The sequence below is a fragment of the Rana temporaria genome, chromosome 1, assembly GCF_905171775.1.
Source record: "Rana temporaria chromosome 1, aRanTem1.1, whole genome shotgun sequence".
Classification (NCBI taxonomy): Eukaryota; Metazoa; Chordata; class Amphibia; order Anura; family Ranidae; genus Rana; species Rana temporaria.
Window position 1 is genome coordinate 661,883,029 of NC_053489.1, and position 21,421 is coordinate 661,904,449.

Genomic DNA, 21,421 nt, shown 5'->3' on the forward strand with positions numbered 1-21,421 from the left:
CGCTTGTTTTTTCGTCAGCACCGCCTCCCCTGGTTCTCTGAGCCAGGGTGGTGGCCCTGCCTAAGGCCCCTTTCACACTGGGGTGGGTGGCGCGGTGGCAGTATAGCGCGCTAAAAATAGCGGCGCTATACCGTCGGAATTGCCGTGGGATTCGGCCGCTAGCGGTGCGGTATTAGCCCCCGCTAGCAGCCGATAAAGGATTAATACCACCCGCAATGCGCCTTTTGCGTCGCGGGCGGTATTAACGGGTTTCCCGCAGTTTCCTATTGTTTTAAATGGGAAGTAGCGGTGAAGGAGCGGTATACATGCCGCTCCTCTCACTGCTCCAAAGATGCTGCTTGCAGGAGATTTTTTTCTCTCCGCCAGCGCATCGCCTCAGTGTGAAAACCCTTTGGGCTTTCACATTGAGAAGGCTGGGCAGGAGTATTTCAGGCGGTATTTAGGAGCTATTTTTAGTGCTGTACCGCCATAAAAACTCCTCAGTGTGAAAGGGGCCTAAAGCTGTGTAAGGGGCCCCAAAATGTGTGATTTTGTGGCTGCCCTGGTCATGCCACTTCTAGAACGCCCCCCCCCCCCCGCTGTTTCCTGGGAAACACACTGTTCTCAGGAGACAACGGTGACCAGTGAGGATGGGCCGCTCCGCTCGTGCACGCGCAGTAGGGAACCGGGCAGTGAAGCCGCAGCGCTTCACTTCCTGATTCCCTCACCGAGGATGGCGGCGGGGGCAGCCGAGAGATGAGCGATTGCTCAGCCTCGGCTGCCGACATCGCGGGCACGCTGGACAGGTGAGTGTACATTTTGTATCTGCTGGCTTTTAAAAAAAAAAATTGGGTGGACCTCCACCTTAAGGTGATCCTGTATTTTGCCCATGAAGGGCAAAGCAACATATTCAGTTTAGTAACCACTTGGCGTATGCGCTGTAGCCGTCATTCCTGAATTTCCAGGAGGCCGTCAATAGACGTCCTCCCCCTTTTCTCGCTCCCTGCACGCCCCCTGCAGGGCGTGCATGGCACGCGTGTGGCGCGCTGTGATCGCCGAGTCACTGAGACTCGGGTGATCACAGATCTGAGGCCCCTTAATATGTGATTAGCCCTCAGCCAATGACAGTTGATCACGTAATGTAAACAAAAGCTCTGTAATCGGATTTTTTCTCCTCATACTGACAGCGTGAGGAGAACAAAAAAACAATCACAGGCTTATGTGCAAGGGACATCGGTCCCGAAGAGGAAGGAGGCACATCTGCCTCATCTGTGCCCACAATTACTGCCTGCCAGTGCCCACAGTGCCCACCAGTGCCACCTATCAATGCCCACCAGTGGTGCCAATCAGTGCCTCATTAGTACCACCTAGCAGTGCTGTCTATCTGTGAAACCTACCAGTGCTGATCAGTGCCCATCATTGCCACCCATCAGTGCCCATCACTGCCACCTATCAGTGCCCATCACTGCCAGCCAGGGTCATCTTAATAGCATCATGGGCCCCTGGGCAAAGTAAGGCTCTGGGGCCCCTACAATGATGACAGTGCATCAAGTAGGTAGGAGGCAGACTGCCTCCCCTGTGTATTTATCACTCTCAGTGCCATCACGGGGCCCCCAATTTCGGGGGAAGCCCTCGCTCAAGGACCAGCTTCTTTGGGGAAAGTGCAGGGGCCCCCATGCATCTAGGGCCCCTGGGCAGTGCCCAGGTGTGCCCTCTCATTAAGACAGCCCTGCTGCCAGCTATCAGTGCCACCTATTAGTGCCACTTCTCAGTGCACACCAGTCCCACCTATCAATGCCCTTCAGTGCCACCCATCAGTGCCATCTTCCAGTGCCACCTCTCAGTGCCTACCAGAGCCACCTATCAGTGCCCACCAGTGCCGCCTATCAGTGCCCACCAGTGCCACCTTATCAGTGCCCATCAGTGCAGGCTATCCGTGCCCATCAGTGAAGCCCATCAGTGGAGCTTCATCAGTGTACATCAAGGAAGGAGAAAAACTACCTGTTTGCAAAATTTCATAACAAAATATAAAAAATAAATAAAAAAATCAGATTTTTTTATTTATTTTTACAAAAAATAAAAACTGCAGAGGTGATCAAATACCACCAAAAGAACGCTCTATTTGTGGGAAAAAATGTATAAAAATTTCATTTGGGTACAGTGTTGTATGACGTGCAATTGTCATTCAAAGTGCATCAATCAGCGCTGAAAGCTCAAAATTGGTCTAGGCAGGAGGGGTGGCACCACCAGTGGCCTACACTTACTTGACTATTTTATCACAGATGATCCATACTTCCCACATACCTTGCCCGGCCAAACCCCAACTCCGCTACCCTAAGGCCGCGTACACACGATCGAACATGTCCGCTGAAACTGGTCCGTGGACCAGTTTCCGCGGACGTGTCCTACCGTGTGTACGGCCTAGCGGACAGGTTTCCAGCGGACAAAAGTTTCTTAGCAAGCTAAGAAACTTATCCGCTGGAAACATGTCCGTCGGACATGTCCCATGGTTAGTACACCTAATCGGACATGTCCGCTGGTTATGACGTGTAACCAGCGTCACAAAATCCAGCGTATGCGTCGAATTGATTCGACGCATGCGTGGAAGCATTGAACTTCCGTGCTTGAGAACGTCGGTGTCTTCTACGTCACCGCGTTCTCTGTCCGCGGGGATTTTGGTCTGATGGTGTTTACACACATCAGACCAACAGCTCCCAGGAGACATGTCCGATGAAAACGGTCCGCGGACCGTTTTCATTGGACATGTCTCCTCGTGTGTACGGGCCTTACCATTTCCCCATTAATGGAGACCACACCAATCTGGAGTAAAATATTGTCTGTAGTAGCCCCTTTATTAACAACTCACATCTAATTAAACATAACTGTATAAAAACATCTGTTAAACCAACAAATGCCAGTCAAATAGTGGCATTGTTCTTTTGCAGGAAATCCTCCAGAATTGGCATACGATCATAATAATGAACTGCGGTACCTTTATCTGAAATAGGCCTCCAGTTGACATACTGGCTCGGAGACAACCAAACCACTGACCGCAGTGGACCCAACCAAATTCCAGCTATACCAACGTTAGCTGGAATTCCACCATCGGGCCCATACCACTGATGGGCCCCGAACTCTTCCTTATCTGGGGTTTCTTCCTTCACCCGTAAAGACCAACACCCGACAACTGCCACGACATCCAAGGATCCAACCGATCTGTGAAAGAAAATGGTTAGGAGAGACAACCCCAATACCAACTCCAACCAGGGAGGGCGGGTGGGAAGCTCTCTCCTCCCGGTGACACTGACGCTGGGGAGGGAAGGTCCTTCTCCTAACCTACTGCTGACTCCTCCTCCTCCATTTACCACCAATCAGGAGCTTTCGAACAACCCCTGCTCCTGTCCACTGTTTTCCCAGTCACGTAAGCCTTTTGTTTCTGTTATTTACTCCGGGCCTTGCTTTCCTTTCTTGAAAAATTTGGCTGAATGAAAAAAAAAAGCTTTATTCACAAGCACATCAATAATTGAATAAATACAAATAATCAGCCCTAATTAAAGTAGGAGTTCACCCGAATTTTTTTTTTAACATTAGATTGATGCTCATTTTGTCAAGGGGAATCGGTAGTTTTTTTTAAATCGAAGCAGTATTTACCGTTTTAGAGAGCGATCTTCTCCGCCGCTTCCGGGTATGGGTCTTCGGGACTGGGCGTTCCTATTTGATTGACAGTCTTCCGACAGGCTTCGGACGGTCGCATACATTGCGTCACGAGTAGCCGAAAGAAGCCGAACGTCGGTGCGGCTCTATACGGCGCCTGCGCACCGACGTTCGGCTACTTTCGGAAAATTGTGACACGATGTATGCAACCGTCGGAAGCCTGTCAGAAGACTGTCAATCAAGTAGGAACGCCCAGTCCCACAGCCTATACCCAGAAGCGGCGAAGAAGATCGCTCTCTAAAGCGGTAAGTACGGCTTCGATGGTAAAAAAAACACCCGATTCCCCTTCACAAAATGAGCCTCAATCTAATGTTAAAAAAAAAGGTTTTTGGGTGAACCTCCACTTTAACTCCTTACACATGTTTTTCCTTGTTATTTCTCAGCTATTTTTTAATTTAATTTAACTTCCTTTTTTTTTTTAAGTCAATTTTAATTTATTTATTTTTTTTATTTGTACATTTTTGTTTTTTATATCTTTTTTTATTAATACTGTTAATGTTGCATTAAAAAGACAAATACAGTAGAACCTCGGTTTAAGAGTAACTTGTTTTGATTTGCGAGCAACTTTTTTTTTTTTAATTCTGACTCGGTTTGCGAGTGTTGAGCAGAATTCAAGCTAAATAGGCCTGCAGTACCTCATTTGGCATGAAGTACGGGGGCGCAGAAGCCGAGCAGAGCGGAAAATAGGCCTGCAGTACCTCATTTGGCCTGAGGTACAGGGGCGCAGTAGCTGAGAAAAGCCGAACATTGGCCTGCAGTACCTCATTTGGCCTGAGGTACGGGGGCACAGGAAATGAGCCAAAGTGTCCTCGGGCCTTTTCGGCGATCTCTGGTGCCCCCCACCTCTGCCCGCATTCGGTATTGCACCCCATTGGAGTCAATGCTGAACAAATTATTTTCGTCTCCATTGACTTCAATGGGAAAACTTGCTTTGATATGTGAGTACTTTGGATTACGAGCATTCTCCTGGCACGGACTATGCTCGTAATCCGAAGTTCAACTGTAAAAACAAAACACCTTAATTTATTTTGCAAATAACTTTGCCATAGCTTCTTCCCAGAAACATAATTTTAGTATTATTATAAACAGGACATTTTAGAAAAGAAAATATTCACATTTTATCTACTGTAACACATTATTTTGAAATGAACACAGGGCCAGATCCACAAAAGGGATACGACGGCGTATCTACTGTTACGCCGTCGTATCCCTGTTTCTATCTTTGGAACTGATCCACAGAATCAGTTTCCAATAGATAGGGAGAAGATCCGACATGTGTAAGGGACTTACACTGTCGGATCTTAGGATGCAGTACCTTGGCCGCCGCTGGGGGCATTTCTCGTCGAAATGCCGCCTCGGTTATGCAAATTAGCACTTACGGAGATCCACGAAGCTTTTACGCTTCGTTTTTTCTCCGTAAGTATTAGTTTGAAAACGCAATATTAGGGTTGCTTTTACAAGGCCTAAACTGTTTAGGCCTTGTAAAAGTAGACCCTTCTATCCCGCGTCGCCTTTTTTTTTTTTTAAAAAACAAATTTTTCCCGCCGCAACTCGTATTTTTTTTTTTACACCCGTCGTGATTCTGAAAACCCGGCGCAACGTAAAACCGCGCAAAGCACGTCGGGAAAATGACGTCGTGAGCATGCGCAGTACGTCCGGTGCGGGAGCGCGCCTAATTTAAATGGGACTCGCCCCATTTGAATAGGAACGCCTTGCGCCGGCCGGATTTAAGTTACACAGCCGAAAGATTCTAGGTAAGTGCTTTGTGGATCGGGCACTTAGGTAGAAATTTTGCGGCGGTGTAACTTAAATGGGAATATTTAAGTTACGGCGGCTGGCTGTGGATCTGGCCCACAATTATTAAAATTTATTTTTTGAATGTTTCCTAAAAAAACATTTTTTTCATAAAATTATTTCTGCAAGCCAATATTTCCAAAAGAATGTTACTTATATATATTCATTTTAATTTCCTTCTTCAAACCACCTCACAACTTCACATACAGTACTGTGAAAAACGTTTTACTGTAGGCAAGTGCTAAGAGATAGAAGAAGTAGAATAAGAATGCAAAAATATATATTTTAATTGTTTCTTTTTTTTTTCTTTACAAAATGCAAAGTGAGAGAATGGAAGAAAAAAACTTTATTTAGAATTAATATTTGGTGTCACTGCCCTTCAAACCAGCATCAATTCTTACACTTGCACACTTTGTACACTTGCACAAAGTCATGAACTTTGAAGGATTAGAGTATTATTCATTTACACAAATATTGATTTGATTTGGATTTCTCTTCTATTCATTTACTTTTTTTTTTTTTTTTTAACTTTGTTAAATGATAAAAATAAACAAACATGTCTATTTAAAAAAGTCTTCTTTTCATGCCTGCCTAAAACCTTTGCACAGTACTGTATATGCAAATTAAAAGAAGGAAATTATGATATTTGAAGAAAGCTAAAATAAAATTTTATTTCTATACAAAAATATATATATATTTTTTATAATACCAAACATCTACAAAAGTGTGCCAGCACTACGTTAATCTTGAATGCGGATCCCCCAAAAAATATGTAATTATATTATTTTTTCTAAAAAATAGGTTTGCATTGTTATAATTGTTGTGAATGATTTTATTTTTTATTTTTTTACCATTTTCCATTTTTTTTATAGCTGTTGCATCATGCAACAATTATAAATATAAACTGGAAAATGGTAAAAAAATAAAAATAAAATCATTCACATTAATTATAACAATGCAAACCTATTTCTCAGAAAAAAAATATATAATTACATATTTGTTTTGGATCCACGTAATTTTTTCTGAAAAATAGGTTTGCATTGTTATAATTGCTGTGAATGATTTTATTTTTTAATTTTTTTTACCATTTTTTTTTATAATTGTTGCATCATGTAACAATTATAAAAAAACTGGAAAATGGTAAAAACAAAAATCGAAATTAAATCATTCACAGTAATTATAACAATGCAAACCTATTTTTCAGAAAAAATAATAGAATTACATATTTTTTTGGGATCCACATTATTTTTTCTAAAAAAAAGGTTTAAATTGTTACTGTGAATGATTGTATTTTTATTTATTTTTTTACCATTTTCCAGTTTTTTTTTTATATAATTGTTGCATGATGCAACAATTATAGAAAAAACCCTGGAAAATGGTAAAAAATAAATAAAAAAATCATTCACTGTAATTATAAAATAATAAATATATTGCACAAAAAGAGTTTCGCTTGAATCACATTTTTTATCAATTTGCGTGTCCAAAAAGCGAAACTATAAAAAATAAAAAATATACTGCCTGTGCACATACATTGATTTGTTAAGGATCACATCCCAAACTATTTTTGATGGCACCGGCTAGATATCCCTGAGATATATTGTATCCAGCGGAGTCGTAAAGATTATTACAGTCATACTGTGCTGACTATATATAAATGGTTCGTATCATCGAGGAAAAATTTCCCCGATTCAACACATATAATGGGTTGCTGTTAATGACATTAACATCCAGTAATAGACACTGGAAATAAAAATACATATAGCTTTCAGTTCCCATTCCAGGCTGTATAATAAAACATATATCTTTCCACCTGTGCACATGGAATCTTCTGCAGGAACTAATGTTAATCCTTTAGCAGTATTTGGTGGAATGTTGCTAAATATCTATAGTTCTGTTAGCCGCACATATTTGCGCGATTTTTCACTCAAATGAAAACATTTCTAAAATAAAATAGTAATAATATATGAATAAATAAATGTAAAATAAATACACAAATAACAAAAACTCATCATAAATTAATAATAAATAAATAAAATAAATGAATAATATGTAATAATGCATAAATAATTATTAACCCCTAACCCTAAACAAATATCCAAGAAATTATTAATAATAATAATAATAATAATAATAATAATCACCCAAACAAAAAAAGTAATTACTATTACTATAATAATAATATAGTAAAACCTTGGTTTGAGAGTAACTTGGTTAGAGAGCGTTTTGAAAAACAAGCAAACTGTTTTAATAAATTTTGCCTTGATATACAAGCGATGTCTTGATATAAGAGTAGCGTCATGTCACAACGGAGTATAAAATGGAAGAGAGGAGCCTCTAAGTGTAGCAATATGATTACATTTAATGAAGGTACAACATTTAGTAACATATTGCTACACCTAGGGCCAGATCCACGTAGCGCTGCGCTTTTTTAAGTCCGGTGTAGTGTATCTCAGATACACTACGCCGCCGTAACTTACAGCGTATTTCCCGTATCCACAAAGAATTTGCGCCGTAAGCTACGGCGGCGTAGTGTAAATGTGTCGGCGTAAGGGCGCGCAATTCAAATCACTAAGTTGTGGGCGTGTTTTATGTTAATACGTCTTGACCCCACGTAAATAAAGTTTTTTTTAACGCGCATGCGCCGTCCGTGGGGGTATCCCAGTGCGCATGCTCCAAATTAACCCGCAACAAGCCAATGCTTTTGACGTGAACGTAATTCTACGCCAAGCCCTATTCGCGAACGTTTTACGCAAACCACGTAAACAAAGTAAAATTCGACGCTGGCCCGATGTCCATACTTAACATTGTGTACGCCTCATATAGCAGGGGTAACTTTACGCCGAAAAAAGCCTTACGGAAACTACGTAAAAAAATGCACCGGGCGGACGTACGTTTGTGGATTGGCGTATCTAGCTAATTTGCATCCTCGACGCGGAAATCGACGTAAGCGCCACCTAGCGGCCAGCGTAAATATGCACCTTAGATCCGACGGCGTACTAAGACGTACGCCAGTCGGATCTAGCCCAGCTTCAGGCGTATCTTGTTTTGTGGATACAAAACAAAGATACGCCGGAGCAACCTAGAAGTTACGCGGTGTATCAATAGATACGCCGACGTAACTTCTTTGTAGATCTGGCCCTTAGAGGTGCCTCTCTTCTCTTTTATATCCTGTAAAAAAAATACTTTGGATTACAATCATGTTTTTGGAACGAATTATGCCCGCAAACCAAGGTTTTACTGTAGTAATAATAATAATGCATTTATTTATTTTGTGTAAGGGTTAGGGTGTTTAGTTATTTATTATTTATAACTAAATAAATAAATAACATGTAATACATAAATAAATAATTGTTAACCCCCAAACCTTAAACAAATATTAAAGAATTGATTATTATTATTTATTTCTACTGTTAGTGTCGCATTTAAAAGACAAATAAATACAAATCTACACCCTTGCAAGACTAAAGGAAAAAACACCTATAATTTGTGAATGGGAAAAGAAGCTAACAGCGTATGGCCAGCTCTATTCACGAGCCCATCAATAATCGAATAACTAAAAGTCCTAGTTAGCTCCTTCTAATCCTTTTCCCCTTAGTTATTATTATTTTTCTGATGATTTTTATTTCATTTCAATCTTCTTTTTAACACACAAAATGTTTTTGTAACATTTTTGTCTGTTTTTGTTGTTTTTCTTCTTTTTTTTGTACTGTTAGTGTTGCATTTAAAAGACAAATAAAATCTACACCCTTGCAAGACTGAAGGAAAACTAGGGGCCAGATTCACGTAGATCAGCGGATCTATAGATCCGCTCGATCTACGTGATTTAAGATCCGCTCCCGCAAGTTTGAGAGGCAAGTGGCTAATTCACAAACCACTTACCTCCAAACTTGCGGCGGCGGATCCTAAATCCCCCGGCGGAATTCAAATTCCGCGGCTAGGGGGAGTGTACTATTTAAATCAGGCGCGTTCCCGCGCCGATTTAAATGCGCATGCGCCGTCCGGGGAATTTCCCGGCGTGCATTGCTGGTTTCGACGTAAGCGTGACTTGCGACGCGCATGTTTGTGAATCGGCGTACGCAAACTACGTTAGAAAATTCAAATTCGACGCGGGAACGCCGGCTATACTTAACATTGGCTGCGCCTGATAAAAGCAGGGGTAAGTATACGACGGGAAAGCCGCTACGGAAACGTCGTAAGAAGACTGCGTCGGGTCCGCGTACGTTCGTGAATTTGCGTATCTCGCTGATTTACATATTATTCAAGGTAAATCAGCGGGAACGCCCCTGGCGCCATTTTTAAATCGAAAAGAAGATCCGACAGTGTAACACAGTGTAACACTGTCGGATCTTAGCCATATCTATGCGTATCTGATTCTATGAATCAGGCGCATAGATAGGACCAGTGTAAGTCAGAGATACGATGGTGTATCTGTAGATACACCGTCGTATCTCTTTGTGAATCTGGCCCAACACCTTTATTTAATTTGTAAATGGTAAAAGAAGCTAACAGTGCACATCCAGCCCATTAATAATCGAATAACTAAAAGCCCTAGTTAACTCCTTCTAACCCTTTTCCCCTTAGCTATTATTATTTTTCTGCTGATTTTTATCTACTGTAATTCCATATTTTTTTTACACACAAAACTAACATTTTTGTCTGTTTTTTTTTTTTAATTTGTACTGTTAGTGTTGCATTTAAAAGACAAATAAAATCTACACCTTTGCAAGACTGAAGGAAAAAACACCTTTATTTAATTTGTAAATGGTAAAAGAAGCTAACAGTGTACACAGCCAGCTTTATTCATTGGCACATCAATAATCGAATAACTAAAAGCCCTAGTTAACTCCTCCTAATCCCTTTCCCCTTAGCTATTATTATTTTTCTGATGATTTTTATTTAATTCCATTTTTTTTTTTTTTACACACAAAAATTTGTTGTTACATTTTTGTCTGTTTTTGTTGTTTTTCCTTTCTTTCTTTTTTTTTATTTATTTGTACTGTTACCAGGGCCGCTGATAGAAATCATGGGGCCCCATATAGCCTACCCGACGGGGCCCCCTTCAGCCCCGCCCCTGGTCCCTCCCCAGACCCCGCCTTGAAACAAATTGCATGTTTGTCTACAAGTGATATTTATTTTTCTCCAGACAGTTATAAGTTTGATTATCCAAAAGAAATACTGGGCCAGATCCTCAGAGCGAGTACGCCGGCGTATCTACTGATCTAATGGTGGCACTGTCTCTGCAGGCAGCACATGTGTTATGGTCCATAACGCATGTGCTACCTGCAGACAGTACCACCCATGCTGCCAATGCCATATTGTGCTGCAGACAGTGCCACCCATGCCGCCAATGCCATATTGTGCTGCAGACAGTGCCATCCATGCCGCCAATGGCATAATTCCACTGGCAGCATGGGTGGCACTGTCTGCAGCACATTACGGCATGGGTGGCACTGTCTGCAGCATATTACGGCATGGGTGGCACTGTCTGCAGCACATTACGGCATTGGCATCATGGGTGGCACTGTCTCTGCAGGCAGCACATGCGTTATGGTCCATAATGCATGTGCTACCTGCAGACAGTGCAACCCATACCCATCCACCCATGTCGCCAATGCCATATTGTGTTGCAGACAGTGCCACCCATGACGTTAATGCCATAACGCATGTGCTACCTGCTGACAGTGCCACCCATGGTGGCATGGGTGGCACTGTCTCTGCAGGCAGCGCATGCGTTATGGCATTAACGTCATGGGGCACTGTCTGCAGCACATTACGGCACTGGCGATTTGGCGGCATAGGTGGCCATGCGGTGTTGGGGCACTATTGGTGCTGAATGATGTTAAGGGACCTTTTTCCTTTTTTTTTACACTTAACTGCTTATCTGTTCAGGTTACCGGGTCCCCCTGCTGACCGGGCCCAGTACAACTGGGCCAGTTGAACTGGCCTATCAGCGGCCCTGACTGTGAGGCCCCATACACACGAGAGGATTTATCCGCCGAAATCCTCTGGCGATGACGTGTCGCGCCGTCGCCGCGATTATGACGCGGCGACGGGCGCGACGCTGTCATATAAGGAATTCCACGCATGCGTCAAATCATTACGACGCGTGCGGGGAATCCCTTTGGACGGATGGATCCGGTGAGTCTGTACAGACGAGCGGATCCATCCGTTGGGATGGACTTCAGCAGATGGATTTGTTGAGCATGTCAGCAAATATTCATCTGCTGGAAATCCATCCCAGGGGAGATTTATCCGCGGATAAATATCCGCCGGAGTGTACACACCATAGAATCTATCCGCTGAAACCCATTCGATGGGATTTATCTGCGGATAGATTCTATGGTGTGTACGGGGCCTTACTGTTGTATTTAAAAGACACATAAAATCTACACCCTTGCAAGACTGAAGGAAAAAACACCTCTATTAAATTTGTAAATGGGAAATGAAGCTAACAGTGTACAGCCAGCTTTATTCATTAGCACATTAATAATCTAATAACTAAAACAAATAATCAGCCCTAATCAACTCCTTCCAGCCCTTTCTCCTTAGATATCATTTTTTTCTCTGTTGGTTTTTATTTAATTTATTATTATTATTATTATTATTTTTTTGTCGGATTGAAATTATTATTTTTTTTCTCTGTTGGTTATTTTGTTTCAGATTCTTTTTTTTGTCAGATTTAAATTATTATTATATTTTTTTGTCTTTTTTTTTTATTATTTTTTTCATTCATACTGTTAGTATTGCATTTAATAGACCAATAAAACCAAAACCCTTGCAAGACTGAAGGAAAAACACCTTTGCCGTGCTTTATACCAGAAATAATATTTTAAACAGGACAGTTTAGAATATAATAATGACATTAACATCCAGTAATAGACACTGGAAATAAAAATACATATAGCTTTCAGTTCCCATTCCAGGCTGTATAATAAAACATATATCTTTCCACCTGTGCACATGGAATCTTCTGCAGGAACTAATGTTAATCCTTTAGCAGTATTCGGTGGAATGTTGCCAAATGGATATCTATAATTCTGTTACCCACCACAGACACAAACACAGAAGAGTGATGGCAGAGTAGTCCATTGAGTCTGCTCAATTTTTTTTTTAGAGTATAGATCTATGTTTGTCCTAAGTATGTGTGAATCCACTTACTGTTGACCTCTGCTGGAAGTCTATTCCAAGTATCAACTACTCCTAATGCTTTCTAAGGTTATCTTTGAATGTTGCTCTCGCTAGTTTGAGGACCTGTTCTTGATTCTTCATCTCAACTTCATACTCTAAATCCTGCCCTGCTAAACCTTATTCCTTGAACCTTATTCCCCTGCCCCTTAACCCTGCACGGGTTAAGTGTTTTTGTCTAGGGCAGGGGAGTCACTCAATTTCACAAAGGATTGGTTGCAAATGGGGTGCACTACATACAGAGTACAGGGGTTCACGAGTGCATCACGTACAGAGTGCAGTGTTCAGGAGTACTTTATGTTCAGACTGCAAGGTTCAGGATTTTGCTACATACAGAGTGCAGAGTTCAGGAGTGCATTATGTACAAAGTGCAGGATCCAGGATTACGCTACATACAGAGTGCAGAGTTCAGCAATACGCTACAGTGGGGATTGAAAGTTTGGGCACCCCAGGTAAAAATTTGTATTAATGTGCATAACGAAGCCAAGGAAAGATGGAAAAATCTCCAAAAGGCATCAAATTACAGATTAGACATTCTTATAATATGTCGAGAAAAGTTAGATTTTATTTCCATCATTTACACTTTCAAAATTACAGAAAACAAAAAAATGGCGTCTGCAAAAGTTTGGGCACCCTGCAGAATTTATAGCATGCACTGCCCCTTTGCAAAGCTGAGGCCTGCCAGTGTCATAGATTTTTCTCAATCATCGTCTGGGAAGACCAGGTGATGTCAATCTCAAAGGTTTTAAATGCCCAGACTCATCTGACCTTGCCCCAACAATCAGCACCATGGGTTCTTCTAATCGGTTGTCTAGAAAACTGAAACTGAAAATAGTTGACGCTCACAAAGCTGGAGAAGGCTATAAGAAGATAGCAAAGCGTTTTCAGATGTCAGTATCCTCTGTTCGGAATGTAATTAAGAAATGGCAGTCATCAGGAACAGTGGAAGTTAAAGCAAGATCTGGAAGACCAAGAAAAATATCAGACAGAACAGCTCGCAGGATTGTGAGAAAAGCAATTCAAAACCCACGTTTGACTGCAAGATCCCTCCAGAAAGATCTGGCAGACACTGGAGTTGTGGTACACTATTCCACTATAAAGAGATACTTGTACAAATATGGTCTTCATGGAAGAGTCATCAGAAGAAAACCTCTTCTACGTCCTCACCACAAATCAGCGCTTGAACTTTGCAAATGAACATATAGACAAGCCTGATGCATTTTGGAAACAAGTTCTGTGGACCGATGAGGTTAAAATAGAACTTTTTGGCCGGAATAAGCAAAGGTACGTTTGGAGAAGAAAGGGCACAGAATTATATGAAAAGAACCTCTGTCCAACTGTGAAGCATGGGGGTGGATCAATCATGCTTGGGGGTTGTGCTGCAGCCAGTGGCACAGGGAACATTTCACAAGTAGAAGGAAAAATGGATTCAATCAAATTTCAGCAAATTTTGGATGGTAACTTGATGCCATCTGTGAAAAAGCTGAAGTTAAAGAGAGGATGGCTTCTACAAATGGATAATGATCCTAAACACATCTCAAAATCCACGGGGGATTACATCAAGAGGCGTAAACTGAAGGTTTTGCCATGGCCTTCACAATCTCCTGACCTCAACATAATTGAAAATCTATGGATAGACCTTAAAAGAGCAGTGCGTGACAGACAGCCCAGAAATCTCAAAGAATTGGAAGACTTTTGTAAGAAAGAATGGACAAAGATACCTCAAACAAGAATTGAAAGACTCTTGGCTGGCTACAAAAAGCGTTTACAAGCTGTGATACTTGCCAAAGGGGGCAGTACAAGATATTAACTCTGCAGGGTGCCCAAACCTTTACAGACGCCATTTTTTTGTTTTCTGTAATTTTGAAAGTGTAAATGATGGAAATAAAATCTACCTTTTTTTGACATATTATAAGAATGTATAATCTGTAATTTGATGTCTTTTGGAGATTTTCCATCTTTCCTTGGCTTCGTTATGCACATTAATACACATTTTTACCTGGGGTGCCCAAACTTTCGATCCCCCACTGTACATACAGAGTGCAGAGTTAAGGAGTGCGTTATATACAGAGTGCAGAGTTCAAGATTACGCTACATTCAGAGTGCAGGGTTCAGAATTACACTACATTCAGAGTGCAGAATTCAGGATTCTGCTACATACAGAGTGCAGTTTTCAGGATAACGCTACATACAGGGTGCATACTTCCAGATTACGCTACATACCGAGTGCAGCGTTCAGGCATACGCTACATACCGAGTGCCGAGTTCAGGATTACACTACATACAGAGTGCAGAATTCAGGATTATGCTACATACAGAGTGCAGAATTCAGGATTATGCTACATAAAGAGTGCAGGGTTTAGGGGTGCTCTCTGTACAGAATGCAGAGTTCAGGGGTACATTATGTACATAATGCAGTATTCAGGGGTTTGCTATGTACAGAGTGCAGGGTTTAGGAGTGTGTTATGTACAGAGTGCAGGGTTTAGGAGAGCGCTATGTACAGAGTGCACCATTCAGGAATTATGCTGTGTACAGAGTGCATAGATACACACAGCATGGTTCAGCCCCGCCCCCTCATAGGATTGACTGACAGCAGCAATGGCTCCCATCGCTCTCAATCTGTCCTGTGAGAAGAGGAAGAGAGACCAGTGCTATTGCAGGTTAAGTATTTTGGGGGTGGGGAGGGGGAAACAGCAAGTGGAAGGTTTTTTACTTTAATTCAGGTAATGCATTAAGTTAAAAAAATAAAACTTTTTGACTTCAGAACCACTTTAACCACTTCAGCCCCGGACCATTTTGTAGCTAAAGAACCTGGCCCCTTTTTGCAATTCGGCACTGCGTCGCTTTAACTGACAATTGCGCGGTCGTGTGACGTGGCTTTCAAACAAAATTGACGTATTTTTTCTCCCACAAATAGAGCTTTTTTTTATCGTGACAGCGACATTATGGCGGACACATCGGACACTTTTGACACTATTTTGGGGCCATTGTCATTTTTACAGCCAAGAGTGCTATAAAAATGCACTGGTTACTGTGAAAATGACACTGGCAGTGAAGGGGTTAGGCTGTAGGGGGCGCTGAAGGGGTTAAGTGTCTCCTAGGGAGTGATTACTACTGTGTGGGGGCGTGGCTTGGCGTGTGACATCACTGATCGTCGTTCCCTATGACGGAAGAGACGATCAGTGGCAGTCACACTAGGAAGAACGGGGAAAGGTTTTTTTACACTCACCTCTCCCCGTTCTTCAGCTCTGTGACCCGATTGCGGGTCCCGCGGACACGGATGACAGGACCAGGTCGCGAGCGTGCCGCCGGCAGTGCGCTCGTGACCCATGGCGGGGCTCTTAACCACTTAACCCCCGGACCATATTGCTGGTCAAAAACCAGAGTACTTTTTGCGATTCGGCACTGCGTCGATTTAACTGACAATTGCGCGGTCGTGCGACGTGGCTCCCAAACAAAATCGGCGTCCTTTTTTTCCCACAAATAGAGCTTTCTTTTGGTAGGATTCTTTTGGCGGTTTTTAGTTTTTGCGCTACAAACAAAAATAGAGCGTCAATTTTGAAAAAAATGAATATTTTTTACTTTTTGCTGTAATAAATATTCCCCAAAAATATATATATAAAAAAAAAAATTTCCCTCAGTTTAGGCTGATACGTATTCTTCTACATATTTTTCGTAAAGAAAAAAACGCAATAATCGTTTATTGATTGGTTTGCGCAAAAGTTATAGCGTTTACAAAATAGGGGGTCATTTTATGGCATTTTTATTAATAGTTTTTTTTTTACTAGTAATGGCGGCGATCAGCGATTTTGTTTTTTTTCGGTACTGCGACATTATGGCGGACACTTCGGACACTTTTGACACATTTTTGGGACCATTGGCATTTTTATAGCGATCAGTGCTATAAAAATGCATTGGATTACTATAAAAATGCCACTGGCAGTGAAGGGGTTAACACTAGGGGGCGGGGAAGGGGTTAAGTATGTTCCCTGGGTGTGTTCTAACTGTGGGGGGGGGTGGCCTCACTAGGGGAAATCACTGATCTTCTGTTCATACATTGTATGAACAGACGGTCAGGCATTTCCCCCCGTGACAGGACCAGGAGCTGTGTGTTTACACACACAGCTCCCGGTCCCCGCTCTGTAATGAGCGATCGCATGTGCCCGGCGGCAATCGCGCCCGGGGGCGAGCGGGGCGCGTGCGCGCCTAGTGGCCTGCGAAAGAGCCGACGTAGAGCTACGGGCTCTCGCGCAGGAGAGCCAACCTGCCGCCGTAGAATGACGGCGGCAGGTCGGCAAGTACCGTATTTATCGCGGTATAGCGCGCTCCCGCATATACCGCGCACCCCTAAAGTTGCCCCGAATCCTGTGGGAAAAAAGTTTTTTTTGTACTTACAGTTTTGGTGTCTTGCGCTGCGTCCATCGGCGGCCTCGTCGGGTCCGTCGTCCGTCTGCGGCTTCGGGTGTCCTCTTCGTCGGGTCCGGTTTCCTTCTGCGGCGTCCTCGCGTCCTCCCCGCTCGTTTCCCACGCCGAGTTTGAATACTGCGCCGACATATAGAGAGCGCAGTACACTCGTGTATTGTCAGGAATGCTCGGCTACTCTCGCCCTGACGTCCTGTACGTCCAGGACGTCAGCGCGGGAGGAGCCGAGACTGCCCGACAATACACGAGTGTACTGCGCTCGGTATATGTCGGCGCAGTATTCAAACTCGGCGCGGGAAAGCGTGTATCGGCGTATACCGCGCACCCACCATTTTGCTCTGATTTTCAGGGCAAAAAAGTGCGCGGTATACGGCGATAAATACGGTAGTTAAAGGCGACGTACATGTATGTGCTTGTGCCCTTCTGCCGACGTATATCGGCGTGAAGGGGTCCTTAAGTGGTTAAAGGTAAGTGATTATTTTTGTTTTCTTGTTTCACCTTTTTTTGTAAACCTCCAATCATTTACATACTAACACATGTTATCCCGTATTGTGTATTGGCAATAAAGTGAAATCCCAGACTGCGTACAGCTGTTTTGCAGCATTTAATGAGTTAATAGCGTTACGTCTAGCAGCAGCAGCAGAGCGTCTGTCCCGCGAGGCTGACTTTAATTGATAGCGCCCCCCCGCTCTGCATTGTTTGCAGGCCCCAGACTCGCCCTCATTAATTTCCCCATAAAACCATTTTGTCTAAACAGGTAGATCGGCCTCCTCACCTCCCGCACCGTCTGCCTGCCCGCTGCACTACCACTTTTTACGATCTTTCTTTGATTTTTTTTTTTTTTTCGGACTAATTTGCAAAGCACATTAATTACTTCCATGTCTGGATTTTATGGCCAATAATTTCCAACAAACAGCAACTTTTTTTTATATTTTCTGATGTTGAAGTGGGGGCCACAGACTGCCTTGTTAGGCCAATATTTCTGGTGGTGAAATAACTCTTAGCGGATTCCAAGCCTTGTTCAGCTTCCGCTGCCGTCTGACCTCTCGAGGTCTCCCAGTCTGCGAGACGGGTCACAGACATCCAGAGTCTGGGGGGGGGGGGGGGCTGACCTAAACGGAACCCCTAAAGCTGAACTCTAGGAAAGCGGATAATTACATAGATTGCATGTTATAAAGATAAAGCTTGCATTTTTAACCACTTCAGCGCCCAATGACCGGGCCATTTTTTGCGATTCGGCACTGCGTCGCTTTAACTGACAATTGCGCGGTCGTGCGACGTTGTAACTAAACAAAATTGACGTCCTGTTTTTACCACAAATGGAGCTTTCTTTTGGTGGTATTTGATCACCTCTGCGGTTTCAATTTTTTTTGCGCTATAAACAAAAATAGAGCGACAATTTTGGAAAAAAAAACAATATTTTTTACTTTTTGCTATAATAAATATCCCCCAAAAAATATACAATTTTTTTTATTTTTCTCAGTTTAGGCCAATATGTATTCTTCCACATATTTATGGTGAAAAAATCGCAACAAACGAATGTAGCCCTGTTGTGATTTTCAGCCATTTAAGAGGATGTAGATATATATATATATTGCAGCAGGTGGAGCCAGAGAGCACATATTTGGAGGCTGCAGTACAGAACAGACATAGAGATACATTTCTACAGCAAGGGGCTGGATAACTGCATTTCCCAGGAGGCTTTGAGACAGGAAGTTCCAGGAGAGAGGGGAGTCAGGAGGAAGTAGTGAGGAGAGGGAGTCTGGAACAAGGACCCAGGCAAGACAGATCTGCATCACAGAGTGATTTAAGACAGCTTGTGTCAGAGCTGTGTGTTTGCCACTGAGACACAGGCTCTATGCAATAGTTCTTGGAGAGACTGATGTTCGTCTACTGAAACAGAGAGAGACTGTGTTTTGAGCGATCGAACTGAGGCCTGGTCGCAGGGCCGATCCAGCCACCGGAGTAATCCAGCCTGCCCAACTGAGTGAGTACAGCTGACGGAGGTTATTGCCAGATTCCCCAGACGGCCCCTAGACGATCTGAGATGTCCTGCCGGAGGCTTTAAAAGACTGCATCCATTTCACAGACGTCGGTCTGAGGAAAGAGGGACACTCGCTTCCGCAGACAACCATCCTCCTTCCCCAAAGAGACATTGGAAGTGGTGAGCGGCCTTTGGCCATTGCAACAAATGTATTTCCTACATCTGTCATACATCCAGGGCCCCAACGTTGGCTAGCCTAGGACAGTACTACTGGCCAGTAGTTTAGGGTGGGGTCGATACTGCTAAGTATATAGATATATTACTGTTCATCGCATTCAATCTAAACGTATTATCTCATTCTGTTATTAGTTGTATTATATTAGAGTGGGGAGACATTAAGGGCTTTTGCTCTATCCCACAGTCATTAAATCTGTTATAAAACTTCACAAGGTATGCTGGTGTGCTGTGGATTCATTGTTTGTGGTGTGTCACAGAGGTGAGACAGAAGACCCGATAATTCAGCGGCTCCTTCGGGGGTGAGCGCTACACGTGGGGTGCTCGTCCGGGATTTCTTCTGATACCTCTCGCAAAGTGATAACCGCACAAACGAGCCAGCAATGGATCCAAACACCGCAGCAGAGTGGTGCAAAGAACAAAATGGCCAATTAGGGCTGAGTATAGTAATGGACATTCCTGCTGACAAATGGACAGAGGAACAGATCCGTCAAGCAGTAACTACACTAGCACCTGACCAGAAAGTGTTTGTAATAGACACGAAAATAGATCAAAAAGTCTCCCATACCTATGCCCTACTAGAATGGAAGAAAGGAGTCCCAACCTGCTTCCAGGGTGATAGCATCCAGCTAGCCGGAGAAGTTAAAGCACGGTTATTCCCTCTACTCACCTCAGCAAGTTGTCTGGAGGGACCAAGCCAGGCCATGTCAGACACAGTGGAAGTAACTACCACTTCTGTACCAACCACTAACTACCCCCCAGCTTCCTTCTTCATGGACATAGGAAAACTGGTAGAGAGCGTTAGAAAAATGTCCTCGCCATCTGTGAACTATGGCTACAGGAAGTTGAGAATTTTTTCTGGAGTGCAGCCTGTACCTCCTGGAGAAGAAGAGTATGAAACCTGGATGGAACAGGCTATGCAAGCACTGGAAGAATGGGATGTTCCAGAGGCTCAAAAGAAACAACGCATTACTGAAAGTCTGAAAGGCGTTGCAGCAGAAGCCATCCGAAATTTGAAATTCAGTCAGGAGTCTTGTACAGCATATGACTATCTTCGCATGCTACAAGATGAGTTTGGGCGCACAGAGAAAGCTACAGATCTAATCTTCCTATTTGAACACATGTTTCAACGGGAAAATGAGCAGCTTTCCGAGTATATTCGACGACTAAACAAAATGCTATACCAGATTGTACTAAAGAAAGGAATAGAAGCCAGGGATATGGATCAAGTTAGAATGAAACAGATCCTGAGAGGCGCTCTGAGTTCCGATCCCATCTGGATCCAGTTGAAGACCTTACAAGGGGGTACCTCTTTGCAATACTCTGATCTCATTAAGATGGTAAGGGAGGAAGAGGCTATCCTAGAGGAGAAAAAGAAGGGCTCAGGATTTTCATTTCCTGCTGAGGTTCGAATGCTCAATGTGTCGAATGGGAATTCAGAAGTGGAGCAATTAAAGGCTCAAGTTTCCCAGCTGATGCAAATGCTAACCCTATTGTCTGCAGGTGTCAAGTCGCCCCTTGAAAAAGTCACTTCAGAACCCGTTCCTGAATCTACTACTCAGGTGGTGCCTATCAAGAAACCGTCAAACATCTGCTATAATTGCGGAGGAGTGGGTCATTACCGAAATATCTGTCCGAGCCCATCGAATTCAAGAGGAAGTTATCGACCGGCGGGAAACTACAGAGGGAGCAAACTGGGTGCCCAACTACTGAAGACTGCTCTGATTCCCAGGATACCAATAAGAGGCCCAAGTCTTTACCCAGAGCCTCACCTGCTACGACAAAAAGATCCCCTCCCCTGGCGTCTGGTCCTGTGTCAGAGGGAGGCAAGGCACACCCACAACCTAAACACCCGAAAGGGGGAAGAAAACAACCACCACAAGCGAGGAAGAGGGCTAGAGTGCAGCCGACTGGGTCTATGCCTTCTACTACTCCGAAGAAGTTCCCTGACCAGTTGATAGGCCCTTCACCCATTATCCCAGTTCAAGTAGAAGGGGTTTACACAAAGGCTCTCCTCGATTCAGGTGCTCAAGTAACACTGATTTACCGGGACTTCTACCAGAAGCATTTGAAGCATCTACCCCTGATGGAGTTAGAGGATCTCGAAA